Below are 26,013 nucleotides of genomic sequence, written 5' to 3'. Positions count from 1 at the left end.
ACCTGTGATACTCACAATAGTCACGAGAATTAAGAGGGAAAAATTAAGTCTAAAATGTGGTGACTTTAGTTTTAAGTGAAGAAAAATAATGAGGTGAAAAAGTGGGCGGAAATGAACAGGAAATGCTAGCGCTTACCGGAGCGGAAAAAGCTAAACATTACAATTGCATAAATCGTGTACTTATGTAAACACTTAAAAGAAAGTGCATTTATATTGATTAAGCATAATTAAATCCATGACTTGCGGGTATCCTAGAACCATGAAATTTGCTATACATAAATTGTTGGTTTTGTACTCAAATTTTTCGTCATAAACAATTAACTGAGAGCTAAAAAGTTTCTAACTTTCAATAAAAAAGATATTATTTGAGATATTTTTATTGACCAGATGTTCAAAATTTACCACTTTTTCTCTTATAAACTATTTGCTTTTAAGGAATATAAATCCCAGTTTTCCTAAAGAGAAAATAACGTTAATAATCACTGTACAGGTGCGTTATTTTTTGTTTTTTTTTAATTATTTCTTTGCGCTGGCAATTTTCTTTCATAACTCCGTCTATTCTGTAGAAGAGGTTATTATTGGAATTCCTGGCCGAGGGTTGGGTGTAATCTTTAGACAAGATGTGCTCAGATATTCTTCTTCTTTTTTTTTTAAGAGAGCGCCAGAGAGGAAACGGTATTGTATTTTTACCTCTACTTACAGGTATTCATCTTCCATGAGATGGTGGGCTAGACGAGTGGAACAGGTTCAGCGTAAACATTGTTCCAAGCAAAGAGGGCATCCTCTTGTGCTGGAGCTAAGATTGTAGAGGCATACCATGGCTTGTATATCATCCTCTCTTGCTTACCGTCTCCACTACAATCTGGCCTGTTATTAAATTGCCATACAGTAGTCTGGAGGAAGGGACGACTCGAACAACAAGCTCTGAACTCTGCCCTCTCTCTCTGACAACATGAATTCTTTGGGGCGTCATGTTGCGGAAAAAACTCCATAAAAGGCGATTAATTTTAATTTTTACTTTTGTTTAACAAATAATCAAGTAGTGGGAATGCCTCTGTGGATCAAAATATCGATAGATTAGAAAACTTTACTGTTAGCCATTAATCTACGCATCTGATGCCAGGTTTTCATCAATAATTCTTTAATCCAAAGTGGAATCTTGCTTTCAAAATGGTTGCAGCAATTTTAAACGCTAACTGCCATCAAAACAAAAGCTTTCAAATCAAATTATCCCAATTGTTTACTTAGATAAAAGTTTCTTTCTTTAAAGTACTTGAATTGCGTGTTAAACTTCGTTCTAAGATGACACTTCTTAATAATGTGTGACCTGAATTAAAAGAACTAGAAAGACGAGTAGCTGTGGCTACAACGAATCCTCAGGTTACAACATTTCCGTACATCTTGTGCAATTATCAGAACGTTCACAATATGGTGTACTTATAAAACTGAATCCAGTCAACACTGTAAAGGTACAATGAAGGCATTGTATCTTCCGCTAGTGGTAGAATGATTGCCCTAAATAGAATGTTGAATCATCAAGGGGCAGAAATCGGTGAATAACTTATAACTTTAAATCCCCTGTAAACAAATTTATTGGTATGAGATCTTATTTTGGTATCAATTCAGAAGATTTTGATTTACACTAGGTTTTCTGCTCTGTACCTTGTTCAATCTCTAACATGACAATGCAACGTCAATGTAACGGCATAAATCTCTTTTGTTTTGGTTTCGGATGAGGTGTCGGACCAAGTGGAAAAAAGCTTTCATCCAAAACATTCACCAAAAAGCCCCGGTTATTACAAACAGAAGGCAGAACTCGATGAAACAGAACAAGATATGGCCATATCGACTTCAGAAATCAAGTGTGCAGAACGCATCTTACCAAAAGCGTTACATAACCAGTCATCCTGCGATCATTTGGTGGAAATTTTGTTGAATAATTTATAGAACTAGGGGAATCTTACAAAATGTACTGATTAGTTCATTTCGCAAGCCTTAATTGTAGTTTTTGCGATATATTTAGACCATTTTAAGGTTGAAACATAGGGATTCCTGTGGAAATCACTGTGTTATATCAAAAGCATCACTTAAACTGACACCTACAACATTAATAACCAATTTTTAAATTGGCTATTTTGCTCCCTGTCATCTAGAACAGACTTCCGCAATTTTGTTCTGACCAAATTCTATCTGGTACACCACAAACATTTCAGTTCATTGCAGAACATTAATATTTTTAGACAGTATAGCTGTAATTTTTCATATTTTTGGGAATTTCTATACCGTTTTTACTGAAACAGAGCTTTATTTATTTGTTTATTTTAAATTGCATCAACATCTGAGATCATTGGCACTCGCAGCTTCTTTCAGTGTTCTACCAGTCTCTGGTCAATGTTCTCTTTTTTACAGATTTAACAAGAGAGGTAACCTGTTGAAAATAATTTAACCAAGTGTTTAATAATTATTTTGAGTAAAATTTAAGATTCAGATAAGTAATTTTGCTAAATATTTGCAATCGTGCTTGGAGGAAGTCATGTTAAGATATCTGTTCACTGAACAAAGCACTCAAGCCTCAAGTTCAGAGCAAAAGTTCGGTTAACTATTAACTATAGTGGTAATAAAAATAAAAATGCTTGAAATCAGTATTAACTCTAGTAATATATACCTATTTACTCAACCCCAACTTTTACTGCATAATTTTTCTTTTGAGTTTTTATTACTCGGATCACAATGATTCCCTTACATTTATCTTCACATCAAAGCGTTATTTGTAAGAGTTTAATTATAGATTAAAACTTTCTATTGATTTATCTTTAACAAAATAAAGTTCGTCCATCACAGATAGAGGAACATCAATTTAGTTGAGAAGGCGTTGCTAACGGTACTCCCAATCTGTGTAGGCCCCAATTCACCACTCATCTGGACGCCAATATAACAGCAATGTGTTTCCTTAATTAAACTGCATTTTTATCAAATCCTAAATAACTGTCATTTCCTTTCTATTTTGTAAAAAAATTGTGTAAATTTTCGTCTTAAAAAAAACCATCTATTATTATATTTTAGTTTTACAATCATTCTTTACGTGGAATTGTAACGCTTTCGGCTAGATAATAGATGGTGGTTATACCATTGTAATAGAGGTACGATTATACGAGGGTCGTTTGAAAAGTCCGTGCAAAAATAAAAACTACTTAATTTTTTGGGGTAAACCTTTTTTATTTTTCAACATAGTCTCCTTTTAGGCTTATACACTTCGTCCAACGCTGCTCTAGTTTGTTGATCCCTTCCGAATAATAGGATTTGTCCAGGTCTGAAAAATAGCCATTCGTTTCTGCAATCACCTCCTCGTTTGAATAAAATCTTTTTCCCGCCAGCCATGTCTTCATATTGGGGGAACAAATAGTAGTCCGAGGGAGCCAAGTCTGGAGAATAGGGGGGGAATGTGAAACGAGTTGGAACCCTATTTCCATTAATTTTGCGACCACAACTGCTGAGGTGTGAGCTGGTGCGTTGTCGTGATGGAAAAGGACGCCAATTGTGGGCGTTTTTCTTGCAGCTCGGTTTTCAAACGGTCCAATAACGATGAATAATATGCACCTGTAATAGTTTTACCCTTTTCCAGATAGTCGATGAGGATTATTCCTTGCGTAACCCAAAAGACAGTCGCCATAATCTTTCCGGCCGAAGGAACGGTCTTCGCCTTTTTTTGGCGCAGATTCCCTCTTGGTAACCCATTGTTTAGATTGTTCTTTGGTCTCAGGAGTGTAGTGATGTATCCATGTTTCATCCACAGTGACGAAACGACGCTTAAAGTCCTGCGGATTCTTCTGGAACAGCTGCAAACCGTCCTTGCAACACTTCACACGATTTCGTTTTTTGGTCAAGCGTGAGCAATCGCGGCACCCATCTTGCGGATAGCTTTGTCATGTCCCAAATGTTGATGCAAAATATTATGTACCAGTTCATTCGAGATGCCCACAGCACTAGCAATCTCACGCACCTTCCACTCTTCTGTCATCCATCACCATATCATGGATTTTATCAATGATTTCTGGAGTAGTAACCTCAACAGGGCGTTCAGAACGTTCAGCGTCACTTTTTGCCCATATGGCCTCTCCGAAAATTTTGAAACCACTTATAAACTGTTCTAATCGAAGGTGCAGAGTCACCATAATGTTTATCAAGCTTCTCTTTAGTCTCCTGAGGCGTTTAGCCTTTCATAAAGTAGTGTTTAATCAACACAAGAAATTCTTTTTCGTCCATTTTTTTTGAAAATCTCTCGACTTCCTCGATTCAAACGAATGCCAAACACAAAGAAATAGACCGATCTGGCTGAAACTTGGTGTGTGTTCTTCCAAGAGATGCTACTAACTAAACATAACCTCGATACGCGCCAGTAGTGCTATCTCTCTGACTTTGCACGAACTTTTCAAACGACCCTCGTAAGAGCAAAACACTTTCTAAATACCCAACTAACCTTCTACCAAATTTATGGTCACCGTTTATAGAAAAGGTTAAAGAAAAACATTGAAATACCATAAAAAGAAAATTGAAGGTTACAGTAGAAACAAAAACTGTTACTGAACTTATGAAATAAAGAGAATTAAAAATATATTAACAGGACAAAATCTAAAGTTGATTATTTTTTAAATATATATATCATTTACCCCGTAGGGGGAAGTGGACTAGCCACTTCTTCAGGGATCTTGGCGTCCCTGCGGATACCTCAGCCTAACAACATGAACAACACTTACAATAACATCATCAACACCCGATACTATACACCCAACTTTGATAATTTTTTTCTCTTTTTTTATCAAAGATAGAATTCTCAAATTTATTTTAAATTCAAGTATATTCTTGCTTTACAACACGTAAATCTGATGAACTTGTAAATGGTACTTGAAGACAAGGAGGAGAGAAGCTATCTAGCGTTAGCATTCTCTGTAGGATATCGATGATGTTGGGGTTCTTCAGATTTAAAGGCAGTTTCGGGGCCATTGACGATTCTGTCGGCTTAGTGGATCGTCAGGAATGACGAAGGAGTCAAGACACTGTTATTTCGTCTTGGCGAGTTGTATATTTTAAATTTACTTTAATTTTTCTTTATTATTTTTGTTTTATTTTAATTAAAGTTAAAATTGTTCAACAAATATGTACAATATGGGCTTATAAATTGAATTTTTCGCACTAGTCATTTTGAAGAACGTGCAGCATTTTTGAAAATTGCATAAACTACCTATATCTGTAAGAAATTTTATGAACTACTCGTCACTAAGCATTGGTTAAATGCCACGCTTACACATTTTGTTTTGTAAAATTCTATATTTTATAAAGTAATAATATGATGCATTGCGTCATTATGGCTTACAATGTATGTACAGGTAGCCTTAAAATATTATGAATTTAATGATTGCAATAAATGTAACATTTAATTTATTTATTTAATGTATTTGTTTTGCTTTCAGGTGAGATGATTTGCAGACTTTTTTAAGCGCAGTTTTGAGTTGGAACATAAGGTAAAAATTTGGTGTCTCTCTTTTTATTTTAATAGTGAAATTACCCTTATCTGTAAAAGTCAGTATTTATTTTTAAGTATAAGAAGCGGGTCCTGCTCAACTAAAGTTCTGCTGCTAGAGGTTGATAAGCACCATTATGATTGTGTAGTCTTCTCGCTTTAAGATGTCCAGGGGTTATCCTCTAGGCGACTTTGCGTGAAGTTACAAAAGGTCGTATACCTCATCGTGGTGTCGTTTCTTTCTCTTCCTGACACAGTCTTCACAGGAGCTCTAAATTAATCAAACCCTAAGAACAAAGGATCTAGGAAAACGTGTGACCACTCTCTGTAGTTGTAATAAGATAAATCTCGTCCATTTTACAAGGTCCTGTACAATAGACCTCATAAAAGAGAGATTGCAGTTTTGTAAACTGGTTGGTTTTAAGCGATATGTGCTTTTCTCCTAAATGAACTCCTCAGGGTCTGAACTCATCCACTGCAGAAGGACCTGGATGACCTCAAACAATGCAAAAGGCCAGATTAAGTCGGAATTCCTGTTATATTTTACTGTCTGTGTCTAAGTTAGATTCTATGAATAATAACATCCACCTGCCAAAATTTTATACTCTCTCTCGTAATACGCTGAGATTAGTAGCTAGCTTGCAGTTGCTTAATTTTCTGGTTCTTTCCTTATTTGACAAAAAAGAACAAAATTCAAGTTGCATAATATTTACAATCATCCTACTTGATTTAGATTTAAAACTTGTCTTCAACATTCTCGGTCAAAAGTTTTCTTCCTTCAATTTCTCAGTACTTCTTTGTAGTGAATTTAGTGAGAATGTAGGGGCTTTCAAGCGGAAGCTTATGGCAAATGTTTCTCTTCAGTTCTTCGCTCTTCATCCTTCCGGGCATACATACATAAACTGTAAACTTTGCTACTCTAAGCACATTACCATTTAAGTTGAGTGAATAAAGCAGTTAAAGATAGAAAGATAGTACAAGTGTGAATGATAAAAGGAGATAGAATGTATGTTTATTGTAACATTGTTGCATGTAAGGATTGTAATAGAATTTCACTAAACTTTGCCAAAAGCAAGCAACCACTTACGAACATTCCCTTCTACAGCTACAAAAGTCCAAAGTGACGGTCCATATATTTACTGAATGATGTCGTTTTGTTCCATTTTAGGCTTCACTACTTCTGTTTGGCTTAATGTGTTGCCATTTTGTGGTGTGTTTGTCCTTTTCTCATACCACAATATACTGTTAATGTACCCATAATGGTTTTTGGGCTTATGTTAGTCCAGCCTTTTTTTTTTTTTTTTTTTTTTTTTAAGTCAGCAGGTTCTCCCTCTGGTTGAGCTTCTTCTGCTTTTTTGGGAGTCTTTACTTTGAGCTTTTGACATAGATATATGGACATTTTGAGTTCCGGTTAGTAACTGCAGCCATCGAGAGGCAAGGTGTTAGGCCTCATTTTGGAAATTCTGGTTTGCAGCACGCATGGACCTGGTTCTATCTTACAACTTTTCTTCACTTCCCGATTTCAAGAGATAGATGTTGTTTTCATCAACATTACTGGATCAGTAAACCCGAATAATGCACTGAAATGACCGAAGAAAACCCAATTCTGCTCTAAAACGAGTTTTATTTGAATCCAATTTGGATTTCCGTTTTTTCACTGAGCGATACAAAACGTTCACCCCGAAGTTTCACTTTATCGAATAGATTTTTCACTTTTCCGATGGTTTCTTTTTTTTTGAAATGGTGAAATTCCTAGTATCTACGATTTTCTCCAAGCTTCGTGACTATGTTTTATTCACACAGATCTTTTGTTTGATTGATGCACGTCAATATCTGAATTCATTAGCGAGTAGGGTCTTTTTCCATCTGTACTTAATAATTTTCTTTTTATTTTTCACATAAGTTAATGAACAAATGTGTAACCAATAAGTTTATGAGAAAAAGTTCGTATTTATGGCTATTTCTACTTTTAGTGTGATAAAACGAAAAACAGAGTAGATATGCAAAGTAAGTCTATCATTTTACAAAGAAAAACTTCTCTTTTTTTTTTTGTTACGAATGAAAACAAAAAAAGAAAAAAGAAAAACTCCCAATAGTGCTACAAAAACTTTTCCTCTAGGGTTTTTATTAATGTAAACGGCGATGATTATTATTATTATTTTTTATTTTTGTAGCACAATAACTTTACAAAAAGTGCAACTTTTTGCAAGATTAAAAGTGCATCTGGAATACAATGTTAGAGTAAAGTGCATTTCCCTTTCTTCTTTTTTTTTTGTTTTACTGCATACAAAGGAATTCATTTGTTTCATGTTTTTGTTGCAATAAAAGAAAAGCAAACAAAAGATTTAAAAAAAGGGATTAGAATAGTGTTCATCACATTTAAGCGAGCACTTTTTTCCCCATTTTGATTTTGTTTGTTGAATAAGCAGGGCAAAAAGTACATATATGGTTATTTTGTTTTTGTAAACAAATTCCATTTCATCAAAGACAAAATATTCAAACATACTACATAATATCGTTTAAACAATAATTGAACTGGAACAAAGTCAATTTCTCTAATACTTCTTTTCAAGATCTATTTCTGTACTACATACGATGGCTTATTTGTTTTTTATTTTATAAATTTTTTTGAAAGCTATTCTGGTATTGGAAAACTGTGGGTACAGCATCTTGGCTTAACGTGGCATAGAAGGCAGAGAAGAGATGATTGTGGATAATGAGCCATTACTGGATAATTTAAGAGATGGTTCTGCTGAATCGAGGAGGATTGTTTTGGCTAGATACTAAGGAAAGTCAAGGATTCCAGAATTACAAGGCTTCTCTCCATTACGCTTTCAGATTAGTTGCCTAATTATTGGAGTGTATTTGGAATATTTGAATTAACAAATCGGGTGAAGTAAGGAGAAATACATAGTGTATTTTTCTTTGAAAGATTTGGAGGCGATTGATGATAGAAAAGAGGGTCAATCTCTTCTAAAATGAATCCGTGTTATTTATATTATTTTTGAGAAGCCTGGATCGACGCAGGTCTTGAGTCCTCTTCCTTCCCGAAAATAGAATCATTCTTATGAGTAACTTCCCACTCCTGTTTTGCTCACTGTTTCAGGAGATTTTATTGTGCCACTAAACTCCCAACAATTCTCTTGAGGGAATGCATCTCTCGAATCTGCTCATCCTGGTGCACAGTTTCTCATATCTCTTTAATACTATTTCTTCATCCAGTACTGACCCTCTTGTCTATCTTGTGCAAATGACTGCCACCGAAGCATGACTAGTCAGCTCAACTACCAAAACAATTGATAAACTCTGCCCTGGGGAGTGAACAAAAAACTTCTCGTTTTCCTACCTGTTCTGTATTAGAAGTCTTCTAGCCTGGAGTATCACATGTTTCTCTAAAGACCTCTCCAATCCTTCATCCACCACTTCTGTCCCCTCAACAAAGATACTGGGTCTTTCTCCTACATTTTCTCACGAATTTTTCGGAGTTCCTAACTCCAAACATTGGCGACACTTTCATGAATGAGTTAGTCGCTTGTTGCTTGAGTAGGGGAATATTTTTCCATTAGAAAATGCGAAGAAAATACTTTCTTTTTTGACTTTTATTTTGCGCGATTTATTTGGAAACTTCAGCCAATTGATTGTGTTGATTCATGATTTTGGCTCTTGTTTAGATCTCATCAAATCAAGTCTAAATTCCAGTTTTTCTATAATAAGAGAAAATATAATCTTAATAAATAAGGAAACTCATCAATTTCTTTTTATTATTCATTCTATAAAAAAGATAAGATACGCTTAAAGCTTTATGTCGCCCCTGGAATATTTTATTATATCTATTTTTTATTTTATTTTTACAATAAAGTTATGTTTTATTTATTTAAGATTGGTTTCCTTCTTATATTTATAGGAAATAGAGGATATATTTCCCAATTTATAAAAATTTTATTGGGGAATCATTTGAGAATGAGAAGTCTCTAAGAAAAGGGTTAGAACTCGCCCAAAAACCTCCAACCGATAACTCGCCTTTATACAATAAGAAATGATGTTTATTCAGTAATATCGAACGACAACCGGAAATGAAACCAAGGAACATTCTAATTATAACCTTTGAGGGAATAATTGACAAAGCTCATCATCTAAAAAGAAACCTACATCTCTCGTTAAGATTTCCACTTCTCTCCTATATCTAACTACCGCATTCCCAAAGATTTGCTTTGGAAATTTAGCCAGTTTTGGTCCGGGAAAGAATATAACTCCTTGAGAGTGACCAACTGTTTATCTGTCTCTTATCCAGAATCCTTGCCCTGTTCGTACGTAATCCCACTGTTCAATTTTACGTATTTACCATCTAACGGAAGACCTCTCCAACTAAATAACTAGTTTTATCACAAAACACTCTTTTCCTATCTAAGCTAGGCGAAAGTTCTTAGGTTTCCCTTCGTTGTACACAATTATTTTAAAGGAAAAGGTCTACTCTATTCAGTACCGGTCTAAATAGCTGTAGTCTTGATTGGAAAACACCCTTTTTCTGTCTAAACTAGCTGATAGTTCTTAGATTTTCCTTCGTTTTTGGCAATGAATCAAAAGAAAAAGATCGACCCTTGTTCTAAAATTTAGTGTTGGCCTAAATAGCTGTAGTCTTGATTGGAAAACACTCTTTTCCTGTCTAAACTAGCTGATAGTTCTTAGATTTTCCTTCGTTTTTGGCAATGAATCAAAAGAAAAAGATCGACCCTTGTTCTAACACTCTTTTCCTGTCTAAACTAGCTGATAGTTCTTAGATTTTCCTTCGTTTTTGGCAATGAATCAAAAGAAAAAGATCGACCCTTGTTCTAACATCTAGTGCTGGCCTAAATAACTGTAGTGTTGATCACAAAACACCCTTTTCATGTCTAAACTAGCAGATAGTTCTTAGATTTTTCTAAGTTCTCAGTGAATTGTTAATAAAAAAGGTCGGCCCTTGTTCTTATAACCAGGGCTGGACTAACTAGCTGTGATCGTTGTCGCGAACCATACTTTTCTTGTCTAAACTGGCTGACAGTTCATAATTTTTCCTTCGTTGTTCGTAATGATTATGTAGAGAAAGGTCTGCCTCTGTTCTTACATCTAGTGCTGACCCAAATAGCTGTTGTATCTATAATTAAACACCCTTTTCCTATCTAATCTAGCTGATATTTCCTAATTATTCTCTCGTTTTTGGAAATAGAATGGAATAGAATAAGACTTACTCCTGTTGTAATATTTAGTGCTGGCCTAAATAGCGGTGGTCCTTAACGATAAACACCGTTTTCGTTTTGGCAAAACTGGGTAATGCTTTCTAATTTTCTTTACGTTTTGAAAAATGATTCAAAAGCATACGGCCCACCCCCTATTGTAAGATTTAATACTGGCCTAAATAGCCGTTGTCATTATCAAAATACGCGCTTTTTCTGTGCAAGCGAGCTATCTCAGTTGTATCATTTTCTATGATATAGTCACCACATTAATTCTGAAGTAAGCACATCTACTTATTTGTTCTGTAAGCAGACGGTCTCTCGGTAGGGTGAATGGGTTGTACATTCTTCTTCTTACTGGCGATGAGGAAGCTCATGTTAAATGTATATCCTCTACTAGACTTAGGCAAATCGTGCACTTCTCCATCTGAATTCATTCACCCTAACTTCTTACTTATTCTCTCTTCGCGGACTTCATTGAAGAAATAAATTCTACTAAGCCTAATACTACTGCATCTGCCCACTACTTGCCTCTATCCGAACCTCGTCTTCTAAAATATCGCATAAACACTTTTATGGACTCTTTTATTTCAATGATATCGTTATGTCGGCTTCCTACAACAGATCTGGGTTTTGTGGTGGGGAGAATAGTTTTTTAGGACCTTCTATTTCCAACCATTTCCGTTTTCAATGTACACACAATCGAGTTTTTCAAATCTCTTGGTATTTTCTAAACATCACTTAGACCTAGAATAAATGGTTTTTACCCTTTAATGGAAATTCTGTGTCGTAAAGGTAAATCTCAGTAACTTAGTGGCCAATTCCTCAACTAACTTAGCATCATCCTTATCACATTCTGACTTTTAAGAAAACATTTGCTTTCCTTAATGTTGTCCATCTCTATTTCCAGATTTTTTTTCTTAGATTTTTCATAAGAAAATGTGTTGAAACTTGTATATATTAAGGTGTCAAGATAAAGATCAGTGCCTGCTAAAGTTCTAATTTTTGAATTCGAAGTTATAATTGAATAAGGAAGCAATCGCAAGAACAAGAACTTGGAGCTTAGTCTTGGGCTCCCAGAGCTTTATTTAGTGCCCTGCTAGCCTGCGGACGATGTTCTCTCATTTCAGACAACTCTGTTTATCACCAGACAGTGAACTGTAAGAAGCTCCTTGAAAGAGAAAATCTAAAAGTCTCTTAACAGTTCCTCTCCAGCAGGAAAGCTCAAAAAAGGCCGTAGATGGCTGAAGAACCTCTTGGAACAGGCCTTAAGCCTTCTTGTAGTTAGCGTGTCGGGAGACAGTATCAGTATTCTTTTTACTTATCATTAAGAAGTTAACACAAAAATAAATTAAAATTTCCAGAAAAAGGAAATAAGATTTTCAGTGCCCAACCTTTTAGGAAAAAGGCTGGGAAACATTGATTGATGAATGAGGAGAGCTTTTTTTATTCTTTTCTAACCGTAGATTTTATCTTAAGATAACGTTGCCTTACTCTCTTGATACATTTTCTTTGCCTATACGTCTATGTGCATCAATATCCTTAAAGGTGCTGATAAAAACATTTTTTTTTTTTTTTTTTTTAAAGTAGAGATTGTGTAAGTGGGGTTTGCTGAAAATAATTGTCCCTCGTCTCAACAGTTCCAGAGTTCCAGTGGGGGAGGGCTTACTACACAGAAGAGGGAATAAAAAAAGTATGGAGAGTGGTACTTGAAGCCGAACTTTCTTGCACGCTTGCACAAATATAATGCTAATATCAGCTAAAATATTGCCTTGACACGTTCTCCAGTCTTCAGTAAACTGGAGTATCTCTTTCTCGCTTCTTTATTCGATATAAATATTTAGTTAGTCTGTGTGAATTACCCACAATTCAGTACTGGACACAGTTTTTTTATTATTTCAGACTGTTTTTGTTTTATAAGTTATTTTTCGCGTCTTTTTCTAGGGAAAGAATGTGATCAAATGTGAACCACTCGCACACGAATGTCTTCTACTGCTTTAACTACAATTTTATTGACGAACTTTTATTTTAATTTTGAGTTAAAAGCTCCTCAAAGAAAACCAAATGCATAAATTACAAAACGTACAAACATAAATCTTCAATAGATTTATATTTTTAAAAAAACTATGAATGTAACTTAGTTTTATTAAATTATAGTTAATAATCTTGGAGTTTTACACAAAACAAAACTAATGTCTAAAACTGAAACATTAATTCGTGGCTATTCAAACTTAAGACATCGTAAAATAAAATGAAGAAGAAGAAGAAGTATAAAAAGGAACATGTTGTTTTTGAAGTTAGTTATAAATAAAAATGAAAATGAACTCCTATTTTAAAGCAGGAAGGCATTTTAGGACGCGTTGTGAAAAGAATATGTAGGTCTGAGCTAGAGAGAAATAGAATTGGTTTCCGGTTACAAAACTGTTAACATCTAAAAATGTTCGAGTTATTTTATGTTCTTCGTTTACACATATTCCCTCAGTAAGTAATGTTATAAATTTGTGAACTGTAAAAAAAGAATGTGTTTTATCTTTGTTTAAAACACCTAGGGAAAATGAAATGTGACAATAGTTTGAAGAAACCAACGTTGTAGTGGAAGTAATGGGACGTCAAGTGGCCGGATTACAAATTAGAGTGAACTAAAACTAGAAATTTATAGAAACAGGACGTGTTTATTTTATGGGACTGCTGTATGTTGACAATATTTATGTAATTTCGGCTTTGGCTAGAGAGATAGTTCCTTTGGTCCAGCATGGGAAATTTAGTCCATCTCACTAGCTAGTCTTAGGCAAGAGTATATCATCTAGCAACGGTCATGCCGGGAGATGGCCGCTTATCCTTGGACCAAGGCTCATGCTTTATTTTTGTTGGGGAGAGGCGTAGAAAACATCTTCAAATTCTGACAACAGGAGAATGCTGTTAATGATATGCAACTTCTGCCACCTGGGGTCTTTAAGATAAATTTGCAATAAAGTGGTGGACCAGTTCTGGAACTTTTATTAGGAGAGGTTACTCCTACTAGACCTTCATCACTTAGTGGGCACAAAGAACCCCTTTTGGGTGCTTCAGGAACAGGACATCCTTTGTCCTAGTAATAATGCTAGTAACAGGAGAAGTTTCTCCAGCTTAGTCTTTCATCTTCAAGGGGCCACAATAAGCCCCTTTCTGTTTAAGTTCCTCCAGAATAATGTCCACCCCGTCTTCTAATCTTATACGTGAATCTTGTCGATGCACTTCCGCACCATCTCTGACATCAATCAATTTTGAATAACTTACAAAATTGACAATAAATCTCGTGGGTTTATATTAATCGATTTGATCCGATTAAGTTTTTCTTAATATTATAAAGTGACTATAATAAATATATTCCAGTACAAACTAGGTTGTTTTTAAGGTCAGCATAATTAGCATAAATATTATAATTAATTTTATAACGGCTTCCAGGGGGGAGAATGCCACGCCTCTTGTCACATACCACTCTTTGTTGCATATTTTGCAGGATCAAGTAAGTAATTGCAGAAATTATTTACAGCCAGGAGAGCAGTGCGTGCTTGTAATTAATACCTATTTAATTGCTATTGTAAATGTTTGTTTAAAAAAAAGAAAATTTTATAACTGGTTCTTTAAATATATAATATATTACTGACATTATTCTAGTAAATGTGGCAGAGCCAGATACTTACGTTCTCCTTGTATCAACATATAATTCAAAAACTTCCTTTTTCACAACTTATAATTCTGCTAACCTTCCAAACTGCTTGCCATTTCATCACGAAGTTTCGAATCACCTTCACGTAGTTTGTCTTCTAGTTTTCTATTAATACGTACCCTCTGTGAATGGCACAGGGCTGGAAGAAAAATAATACTTCTATGAGAAAGTTTTGATTTAAGAGCTAACAGAATTTTTCCCAAAAGTAAATATTGCTTTCAATTAACTTGCTTACGAATGAAATTGATGAATTCTTTATTTTTAATTTTGTTTGTTTACTAAAATGGTAAATAAAAAATAGTTTATTTAATTGATATCGATATTAATCACATCGATATTTTCTCCAAAAACTCTGCAAACGAAAATGTTTCTAGAACATGTTTCCTATGTAAGAAAGCATCTACAGTTTTTTTTTTTTTTTTTTTTTAGATCTTTTATTGCAATTTACCACTGCAACAGTTGTTGCAACAAGCAAATACGGTGAAAGGGAAAAGAAATAACGGGAAATCATGATTGGAGAAGGCACCCAGTGGTGCCACTCCAGTAACGTGCTTAAGATAAGAGAAGATCACGAGGCCATCTTCTCTTCAATCTCCTTAGAGGATTACCTGGTAATGTGGAGGAAGATAGGTGATCTATGAGAGGGTTAGGATGAGCTGCTGTAGAGGAATGAAATTTGAAGAAACGAGTGTTAGCAAGATCTGTAATGAAAGGAATTTTGAGGTCATTATGGATAGTGAGGTTAGATACATAGAACGGAGCGTTAAGAAGTTTTCGAAGTATTTTTGACTGTAATGTCTGGAGGCGTAGTGAGTTGGAACGCTTAGTCGATCCCCATACTTCGATGCCGTATGACCAAATGGGTCGCAGTAACATTAGATATAAGAGTCTTTTGTTATGTAGGTTAAGTTTCGAACGTTTGTCAAGTAGTCTGGCGAGAAGTTTGTAGCGTTGGTTAGTTTCTTGTCTTTTCAGTCTAGTATGGGGATTCCATGTCAACCGTTTGTCTAGGTGCAGTCCAAGGTAACGTACTTTGTCCACAGCTGGTATGAGTTTGGTTCAAGATGACAGGAGGTAGGATTTTCCGTCTGAGAGTAAATACTATAAACTTAGACTTCGTAACGTTGGTTTTGATTCTCCATTTGAAAAGCCAGTCCTGTAAGTGGTTGATGTGTGTTTGTAGAGTTCGTGTAGCGATAAGGGGATCGGAATGTGGAGATAAGATAGCAGTATCGTCAGCAAAGGTGGAGAGGATAGTATTTGGATGTTGAGGTATGTCTGCTGTATACAAGGAGTAAAGAATAGGACCTAGGACACTGCCCTGAGGAACACCAGCTCGAGCTAGACGGATATCAGAGTCTGCTGCTCCACAGTTGACTCTGAAATATCGATCTTTTAGGTAAGATTTGAGGATGAGGTAGTAAGTATGAGGAAGAATCTCCCTCAGCTTAAACAGTAGTCCCTCGTGCCACACCCTGTCGAACGCCTGAGCGACGTCAAGGAAAACACTCGGGCAATACTGCTTTCGCTCGAGGGAGGTAGCAATAGTGTCTACAACGCGAAGCACCTGGTGAGAAGTTGAGTGATGTCTCCGAAATCCGAATTGATGATCCGGAATCATATTTTGTTCTGACACTAGAGGATAAAGTCTTTTAAGAAGTAGCTTTTCGAGGATTTTGGAAAGAAGTGGTAGTAAGCAGATTGGTCGGTAGGAAGTAATACTAGTGATGGGTTTCGTCGGTTTTGGTATCATTTTGATGATTGAGAATTTCCACAGAGTAGGAAAGTGCGTCGTTCTGAGGACAGAGTTGTAAAGCAGTGTGAGGAATAGTATGGCTTTTTTTGGAAGTTCGTTTAAGATGGTTGAGGTTATGAGATCGTAGCCAGGTGATTTTTTAGGTAGTCGGCGAATTTCGTTCATTACGTCTGCAGGTGTAAAAGGTTTTGGTGGTAGGCTGAGTTGGAGGGGGATGTCCAGTCTGTTGTTAACGTCTGCGGCATGTCGCTGGTCTAGTATGTCGATATGTGGCAAGAATATATTTGTAAGGTGGGTTGCAAATAAGTTGGTTTTCTCTTCATCGGACTTGGTCCAAGAGCCATTATCCTGGCGAAGTGGAGATGATATCTGCTTATACTTCAATATTCTTCTAGTAACAGTCCATAGAGATTTATTTTCAGTTGTTAGTTGCATCTACAGTTAAGTAAAAATATTTGGAGTCATTTCGAGAGGGTCTAAGAGACTTGTTTCGTAAAGTCTCCTTTAAAGTTAATAGATTTTCATAGAATTGGGTCATTTTCTACAAATATATAATTAATTCAACAAAGTTAAAGCTCATTTAGGTAATGTTGGATATGAAAGAAACGAGAATCTTGCACAAGAACCTTCATAGGACCCGTAATCTGTCGATGGCTTGCTGTCAGATATCAGTAACCTGTGTTTAGGCATTACTGAGAGATGCAAGTTTAAGGGAATGGCCAGAAGCGTCAATGGCCTCCAGCAAAAAAAAGGGTGTATTTTCTTCTTTCTGAGTGAAAAAGCTGGACATTCTTGTTAATCATAAAATGAAGTCAAGTGCTGCCTGAACATGGCAGATATAAGGCCAGTTTAAATCTTTTTCACTTCCTGCAAAACCCAACCAGTCTGTGTAGTTCTCCATTTTGGCAAATCTACCATCAACACTCTGTTCGATTTTTTGGAACGTGCCAGATTTTCTGCGAGATACTGTTCTGGGGTTTTAGGTCGCCCCAGCAAAATATTAGTTACAAACAGTGAACTTTTTGTGATATTTCATTAATACATTAAACGATTGATAACATTTTGACAAAGAACTTCAAGACTTATCTATTTTGCAGGACATTTAGTTGGTGGATCTATTTTATTATTTTTTTTTTTTCTAGTTATTACTTTTTCTTTATTCTCAACTTGCTTTGACATTCCTTTGTGCATTACATGTACATTTATTCACGTCTAAGAAGTGCATGTAACGTCTTGCAAGATGCATACAGGAAGGGACAGAGTGAAAGAGCCAGTTTTCCTATTCCTGGTCACTTCCGAATTTCAAATTTCATTTCCTAGCAAAAATTGAACTTCAAAAGTTCGTCACGATCGCAGTACGTGCTCTTAATAGAAGCAAGAGAAAGTAAAAAAAAAACCTTGCGTGTCGTTAACCACTCTTGATTTTATTTAATCTTCGGACCGCGCTGGTGTTGCGTACAAGCTTCTTAAGCAAGCTCATTAATTCGCAGCCTCATTTTTCAAATCTTTTTATTTCATCAAACCTAGAAGTGTGCGTATAATATTTGTTTATGCACAAATTATCACTAATTAATGAAAGGTATGTGGGAAAGTGCCAATTGGAACACCTACTAACTCCGCGCCATTAATTACCTTTTACATAACACATAATAATGTTCACTCACAAACGGCTTGAGAATATATCTTGGTATCTCAATTCTCCTAAAACGGAGAATGGGTGTTATCGACTAGGTAATATTTTGAACTGCAGTGAATTGGTCCTGAAGTGCAGCTGATTTTTATCTCTTGTTATTGGAGGAGGAGTTCACTTGCAGCAAACAGACTGCAAGTGATGCAGATTGTACGCTTGACTAAGCCCGGGCCATTTTGCATGTATTATTTCATCTTTTTTTTATATTCTTACTTCTTAGAAATGTTATTAGTTCTTCTCTTACTGCTTAGTATTGAAATCATGTTGTTGATGTTGAGATTTGAGGCCTCTCCTGAATTCAAAACAGATTTTCTTAAATAGAATGATCTATATGTTCGTTCGGATGGACTCAAACCTAGAACTTTCGGGTGAGAGTCCAGTGCACTAACCACTTAGCTAATCCTTTCTTACTGCACCTTGAATGCAAGCTTAAGACAAGAATATCAAACTCGTATTTGTTCTTACCTGCAGTTTGGACTTTAAGATTATTGCACTGTGATCTTAAGGGGAAACTGCTTAAGCTTTTCTTTAGTCACCATCATATCCTCTCATCTTTTAAGTAATTAGTTCATTAAAACCTAAACAATAAGGGGTTTGCTCAATGGGTAGCGTACTAGATTCTCACGCGGAAATCAGATGAATCCAGAACCAGCTACTTGGCGCTTAGATTTCTTCTTCCTAAAAGCTTCTTACAGCTCATTGTAACGGTGATGCGACGATATGCTGTAACGAGAGAACACTGACCGGAGAAAAAGAAAGCTCCAGACACCAGTGATCAATGGCAGGTTTAGTGTGTGATAGTTGTGATTCTGGACTTGTAAATAGAAGATCTTCAGTTCGTTAACCAAGTGTAATAACTCTTCATTAATGCAACCATCAATACGACGCCAGCCGTCCAGTATTAAACATCTTGTTTAGTGTTTGGAGATTTAGCCCTCATGAAGAAATAACCATTACTTTTACTTTTGTTTCTGACTTAAGATAAATAGAAGTTGACTCTTTTTTGTGACTCATATATCTCAACATAAAGGTGCCTTTAGCTCTTGTCTTGCATGGAGGATACCATCCTACATACAGTTTATTGCCCAGTAAGGAATCCAGATCTCTGAGAGTAGTCACAGCCACTTCTCACTGTCAAATTGTCCAGATTCTAATCTGCTAGTTTTATAGTCGATAACGCCCCTCCAGTCTTTCCCTGAGTTGAATGCTATGGAACACTCCATTCCTGGAAGCTAGACAGATTTCTAGTCCAGTGACATACCAGCAAAAGCTTGAAGAAAAAGGAGGAATCAGAATAATTTTGTTCCATGTTTTATCCCATGTTATCTTTTTAGTTTCCGGAATCCCTATTTGCACTATCTCATTTTTAACTAGTAATTTTTTAACTTGCAGTATATTTATTAAAATATTAATTATTAATAATGAATAAGTCACATATTTTTGAAAATAATTGTTATATCACGTTCAGATATTAAAAAAAACAAAAAACCTATCTCTGATATAAACAAATGAATAGAAAAACAAAAGAAGTAACACACAAACATTCAATTGTTGTTTTCATGGTTACATAAAACAATTATATCGGCCAGTATATTCATATTTTATGAACGAGAATATAGGGGCAAAAAAGAGACACAAGCATAATGTTGTAATTATTCTAAATAACGTCGCCTCTATAGTGAAAAATTAACATTAAATTGAAGGAGTTAAAGCGTGGAAAATAGACGCATGAAATTATAGTTTTGCATTTGTGAATGAGTTAAATTCGCTTCAGATCATTTAGTTGTTTTTAATTTCACAACCATTCTACTTAAATATCTGTACATAATTATAGTTTTATTGATGTGGACATAATAAACGTAAACTAGTTTAATGATTCATGAGGAGAATGTCGAAAAAAAATTTAATAATTCGAAGGAAAACGATTATATTGACCTAAACCTCCAATATTCGTAAAGAAACATGCTTTATTTTGCTACAGCAGCTAGTGTAGCCATTATACGAGAGTCGTTTGAAAAGTCCGTGCAAAAATAAAAACTACTTAATTTTTTGGGGTAAACCTTTCTTATTTTTCAACATAGTCTCCTTTTAGGCTTATACACTTCGTCCAACGCTGCTGTAGTTTGTTGATCCCTTCCAAATAATAGGATTTGTCCAAGTCTGAAAAATAGCCATTCGTTTCTGCAATCACCTCCTCGTTTGAATAAAATCTTTTTCCCGCCAGCCATTTCTTCATATTGGGGAACAAATAGTAGTCCGAGGGAGCCAAGTCTGGAGAATAGGGGGGATGTGAAACGAGTTGGAACCCTATTTCCATTAATTTTGCGACCACAACTGCTGAGGTGTGAGCTGGTGCGTTGTCGTGATGGAAAAGGACTTTTTTGTGGGTCAATCGTGGGCGTTTTTCTTGCAGCTCGGTTTTTAAACGGTCCAATAACGATGAATAATATGCACCTGTAATAGTTTTACCCTTTTCCAGATAGTCGATGAGGATTATTCCTTGTGAATCCCAAAAGACAGTCGCCATAATCTTTCCGGCCGAAGGAACGGTCTTCGCCTTTTTTGGCGCAGATTCCCCCTTGGTAACCCATTGTTTAGATTGTTCTTTGGCCTCAGGAGTGTAGTGATGTATCCATGTTTCATCCACAGTGACGAAACGACGCTTAAAGTCCTGCGGATTCTTCTGGAACAGCTGCAAACCGTCCTTGCAACACTTCACACAATTTCGTTTTTGGTCAAGCGTGAGCAATCGCGGCACCCATCTTGCGGATAGCTTTGTCATGTCCAAATGTTGATGCAAAATATTAAGTACCCGTTCATTCGAGATGCCCACAGCACTAGCAATCTCACGCACCTGTCATCCATCACCATATCACGGATTTTATCAATGATTTCTGGAGTAGTAACCTCAACAGGGGCGTCCAGAACGTTCAGCGTCACTTGTGCCCATATGGCCACTCCGAAAATTTTGAAACCACTTATAAACTGTTCTAATCGAAGGTGCAGAGTCACCATAATGTTTATCAAGCTTCTCTTTAGTCTCCTGAGGCGTTTTGCCTTTCATAAAGTAGTGTTTAATCAACACACGAAATTCTTTTTCGTCCATTTTTTGAAAATCACTCGACTTCCTCGATTCAAACGAATGCCAAACACAAAGAAATAGACCGATCTGGCTGAAACTTGGTGTGTGTTCTTCCAAGAGATGCTACTAACTAAACATAACCTCGATACGCGCCAGTGGTGCTATCTCTCTGACTTTGCACGGACTTTTCAAACGACCCTCGTATGGTGGCTCCCTCTTATTAGAGAATCTCCTCCAGTCCCTGCTGTTTGACTTAGGAGTGTGGATCTGGAGACTTAGGTCTTTTTTAGGTGCATTGTAAAACCTTCCCTGTAGGTGGGTCAAAATTCTTAAACTTGGTCTTGAAAGACTTTGCACGTGACTTTTATTGAAAAATCGCTAAAACACTAAACCGAAACGTTTAGATTTTTTTTTTTACAAGATTTAGTTATGTGAGACATGGTATCAAATCTTTTGCCCAAAAACAAATTTTGTTCGGCTCTGAAGACTCAAAACAGATTTTTGATAAAAACTACATTTAGAAAATGCAAACGCAACAAAAGATTTTTTGTTTTTTTAGGAGTTCTTTAATCAGTTTCGGATATTCTCTGCTTTAAGTCTGTATCCGTGCAGGCTTTCTCAGACACCATCTATCCACTTTCTCCTTGGGTCTGCCTTATCTTCTTCTTCCTTCGGCTTCCCAGTCTAGGGTCTCCTTAGCCATTCTTCGTCCACCTACTGTCACAATTTGTGAAATCTTCATTTTATTTTTATTTTTTCTCCTGTTATTAGGAAGAAAAAATGAATACTATATTTTACATTGTTTTATTCAATGTATTGTTGAATAAAACACAAAAAAAATTACCTTTATTACCACCATCTGTTTAATGCTATTTTTAATGGAATATTGAAACATAAAGAGTTCAGAATCAATGGAGTATTACCTTCAAACAATATGAGGAAAATATTTTTCCAAACAACAGTATTGGCAAATAGAAAATGAATGAACCCAGAGATAGTAATACAATTTAAAATATGGTGGTTTGTTCGTTAATAAGCGGTAGAATATTCTGAACAAATTACAGGTGTGCAGGTGTTAAATAAAACAAAACAATTGTTTAATTGTGCGCCGCGAGAGTGCTCCCCTCTAGACTGGACCCAATGTGTTAACGTAATTGATGTGGATCACAGGCACAAATCAGAGGAATTTATATTTATGGTGCACAGGAAGAGACTTTGTGTGTGTAGGGAAGAGAGAGAGGGAAGAGTGAGTTAAAGTGAGAAAGAAGAGAGCGCATCCGTTTGTATTTTGAATTCATCATCCTAAATTTTGATCACCTATTCCAAACTCGTGTTTAGATTATTCAGGAATAATAAATACTTAATACAACCTCTTCCCTCAATTTGTTTAACTTGAATTATTGTAATTTTTGATAAGAAAATACTGGAAATTCTGTTTTTTCATTTTCCCAACATTTTGTTTCAAAAACCAAGCGTACATTGTACAGATTAGGTCGGCTTGTTTTGGATGCTGAGGTTCAGAAAACAAGAGCAAAATGGATAATCATTAGTTTTACTTGAAGTTCAATATTTTCTGTTTCTGTTAGAACCAATGACGTTCTACCAATCATATAAGTACTCGTATTATAATTTCGTGAATAAAAATGAAAAGGAAGCTGGTACCAATCTTTTGCGCTTCGTTGCTCGAAGATGGAAGAAATGAGGTTGGTAGAAGAAAGAAAATTATTTCTGTAAAGGATGAGTAAGATGTAAGAATTAGATTGCAGAAAGGTTTTAAGTAGAAATTAGATTTAGAGGAAACAGAGGTAATGAAGATGAAAGTGGTCTTTTTGAGGTAAAATGGTTACGTAACAGTATAATCGTTAGGCTTCCCCGAAAATAAACAGTTGTAAACTGCTTCAGACAATGGCGGAAAGGCAGAGTGATTAAGTTGAAGTAGTCATTAGTTGGCTGTTGTAATGATTGTTCTTCTCTAAGCTACAATAGCTTGCTGTTTCCGTCACAGCTCGTCTGCGGGTATCCCGTTTATCAAATAATAAGCTAGCTCTTTCATTTTGAATGTCCTGTCCTTTACTGTTGTACCAAAAATCTTGTGGAATTCAATAGTTAGCTTTTGGAATAATGGAGCGAGAAATACGCCAAAAAGCAACGGTGCCTAAATAGGAATGTTTGCCCAAACCGAATCCTATAAAAGTGACGAAGGTCTGTCCGAATTCCTAGCCATCCCTGACAGCGTAAACCTTTCTTTGTTTTTTTAAAATAGACATACTCTTCCGATTGCAGTTCATCAAATGATCTTCTAAAGTTACAGATCTTCGTGAACATAAGATTCATAAGGCGTTGCTTCTTTTAGGTCACTTTCACTTGTACGGTAATAAAACAACGCTTTGCTTGTCATACCTCTTTTTTTTTATCGTGAATTGAATAGAACAAGTTGAGTAGCGAAGTAGTAGCGAACTTCTCGACCATTTCGTGCGGTGAATGGTAAAAACAAGAAGTTTTTGTCGTCGTATACTTTATGACGTTAGATAAAGCAGTATGTCTTAAGCGGCCACTTTACTCTTTTTTATACAATAGGTATTTTCTTAGTGACTCCTAAAAGTGTGGCCATGATGTGCCACTGCCTTTTGTTACGCCCATGATAGTTACACTCGAGAACTCCTTCATCGCTTGACTTCTTATCAATATAAAAAAAGACACACACAGAGCTAAAAACTTGACTTTCTCTCAGACTTGATTCTTAGCTGCCCATCCCGATTTGTGACATCTAATAACTTTTGGTGTTTACTGCCGTGATTGTTATTACCTGGGTATTGAGTTGGAATATTTACAGAGAAAATAAAAGGGAAAAGCTTCCTCACCTTGGACATTATTCCCCTTCTTACTTATTTTCGAGCTCGAGGAAGAAAGGCGCCTTTAAACGAATGAAACAAAATTTTAGAGCATTTTTTATGAGGTCCTCTTCTTTCTAAATTCTACTTGAATCTCTAAATTTGCTACTTCCTAAACTATTAATCTATTAAAATCAAAGATAAAAAGAAACATTTTCACTCTCCGACTCAGTGATCTATTCCTACTTGGAGGATCCCAAGAAATGAATTTTGCATGCATTTTCAGTTAGTTATATGCAAATTAATACTTACGAAGGATGTAGAATTAACACTACAATCTCAAGAATTGGAAAGTCCTGTACGGCGGTTGACCTTTACGTTAGAGTATTTGAGAGTTATAACGCACATATTTGTTCATTTGGATATTTTTTAAAAAAAGTAAAAGTTAGAATTGAATAGGAAGTTTTATACATTGATAGAAACTGTTGCGGAACTGGAATTCTGCCATGTCCATTTTGACGTGAAAGTTGTTCGAAGAACAAGATCTCTTTCACACTCTGAGCTGAATGAGTGGGTTTCCTGTACCTCCTCGTGGGAATCCAATGCCTAACCACTGAGCTAAACCTCGTTGATATAGTTTTATACATGTTTATTGTATCCCTGACCGTTTAACGGACTTCTTTCCACCATCAGAAATCAGATAAATCAGTCAGTTTGTTGTAGAGAATTCAACTTCATTTATTTATCCACCACATTCTTACAGTTGCTGCTTACAACTAAAGTTGGATGTTAATTATATACTTAATTAGATAAAGTGTAATTTTATCCCTCTAGAATGAAACAGTGGTTTTGCATAACCACAATTTAAACTCAGTCTATCTATAAAACCATACAAATTATTTGTGGTAAAAAGTTAATCTAATTTTGAGTTCTATTAGTTGAGAATAATTAATTTAGTTCTGATATTTTATACCCCATTTTGTGGCGAAAAGTGATGACAGACCAAAATGCGATACCCACTTTTGTGGGTAACAAGATGGCGCAGTTGATGTGACACACTTCTAATGATCTGTTAGTTATTCTTTTTGTACGTATTCATAGATAATTCGCACATTTATGTAATAAGAAAAAGCTTCTGTTAATTTTTCTTCGCCTTGCTCTTACTCTACAAAAGTTGTTTTAGCAATTAGTTTATACCGCCAACAAAAGTTCCGGTAAAAAGAGTGAAGGTCGCTGTATACCCACCCATTCAAGACAGCATGAAATGTAGTAAGTCTTAAGGAAGCCCAAGATACTTTGCGAAAGAAATATGCTTCTAAGATCTTCCATTAAAAAATAGAAAAATGAATATCTATAGCGGATAAGATACATATTATGTAAAAACCTCATTTATTCAGATACCCCAGAGTGAAAAATATTCCTCTTTATCGCCGTAGACCTGGAACTCAGGCAATATTTCTTCACTTCTGGTGTTGGTATTAGAGATTCCACCACCATTATCCAATTCTTGCTGTAGGTTTTTGGCTTTGTGGCACATGAACTCTAGGAGTTCCGAATAGCCCACTAACCAGAACTAAAGGAGCTGGTTTTGTACTTAACGCCTCCTCCTAGTATTTGTGAGGCGCCTAATGTTTCTTCTGTTTTATGGACGTTATAAATTGTCGTATTTAATGGGCACTTTTTTCCCTTTTTTCTTTTTACATCCTCGCCTATTTTTCCCCTATTTATAATACTTTCCATTTTAGCATGCGCGCGCTACAACTCACACACTCACAAATTGATGTGCGAGTTAACATATAATGAGGTTATATATTGGTGTTCTCTTCCAGCTTGTGTATCTTCTTTCCAGGCAGCCGCGGTTTGACCTATTTCTCATACTACTGTGGTCTGTGATTGTTCATTTTATTTTTATTCTTTAAATAATTATTATTATTAAATCATACCCTTTCTACATTTATAGTATTATATAATAAAAATAACTAAGATGAGTTGTTACATTTTAGGAATATGCTTCATTAGTTAGTTAGCGAACGCGATGCCCGCAGCTCTCTCTAATATTTTATCAGTTTATATTTTTCTCTATAGTGAATTTAGCTTTTTTTCCTTCAACTTTTCGTAAGTAGATTATTATCTTTTCAATTAATTATTACTTATATTTCTATTTTTATTGTGCTGCTTATTACTTACTGTTGGTACTATCTCTTTTGGGAAGTGGGC

The 26,013-nt window shown here is 35.6% G+C and overlaps 1 protein-coding gene across 20 annotated transcripts in view; it reads left to right on the top strand.

Annotated features, from left to right (window-relative positions):
* The window catches only part of LOC141456423 (uncharacterized), a 617,068-nt gene that overhangs the window by 100,161 nt on the left and 490,894 nt on the right, over positions 1-26,013 (top strand). For 4 of the 20 annotated variants that reach the window (XM_074132390.1, XM_074132399.1, XM_074132400.1 and 1 more), the window contains exon 2: positions 5,469-5,519. The exons of the other annotated variants lie outside the window; for them this stretch is intronic. The gene's annotated coding sequence lies outside the window, so the exon portion shown is untranslated. The remainder of the gene's footprint in view (positions 1-5,468; positions 5,520-26,013) is intronic. 20 annotated transcript variants of the gene reach the window in all.

Source organism: Rhodnius prolixus, unplaced genomic scaffold, assembly GCF_049639745.1.
Source record: "Rhodnius prolixus isolate KJV_2025 unplaced genomic scaffold, Rpr scaffold_4, whole genome shotgun sequence".
Classification (NCBI taxonomy): domain Eukaryota; kingdom Metazoa; phylum Arthropoda; class Insecta; order Hemiptera; family Reduviidae; genus Rhodnius; species Rhodnius prolixus.
This window is presented reverse-complemented; position numbering and strand designations above follow the sequence as displayed.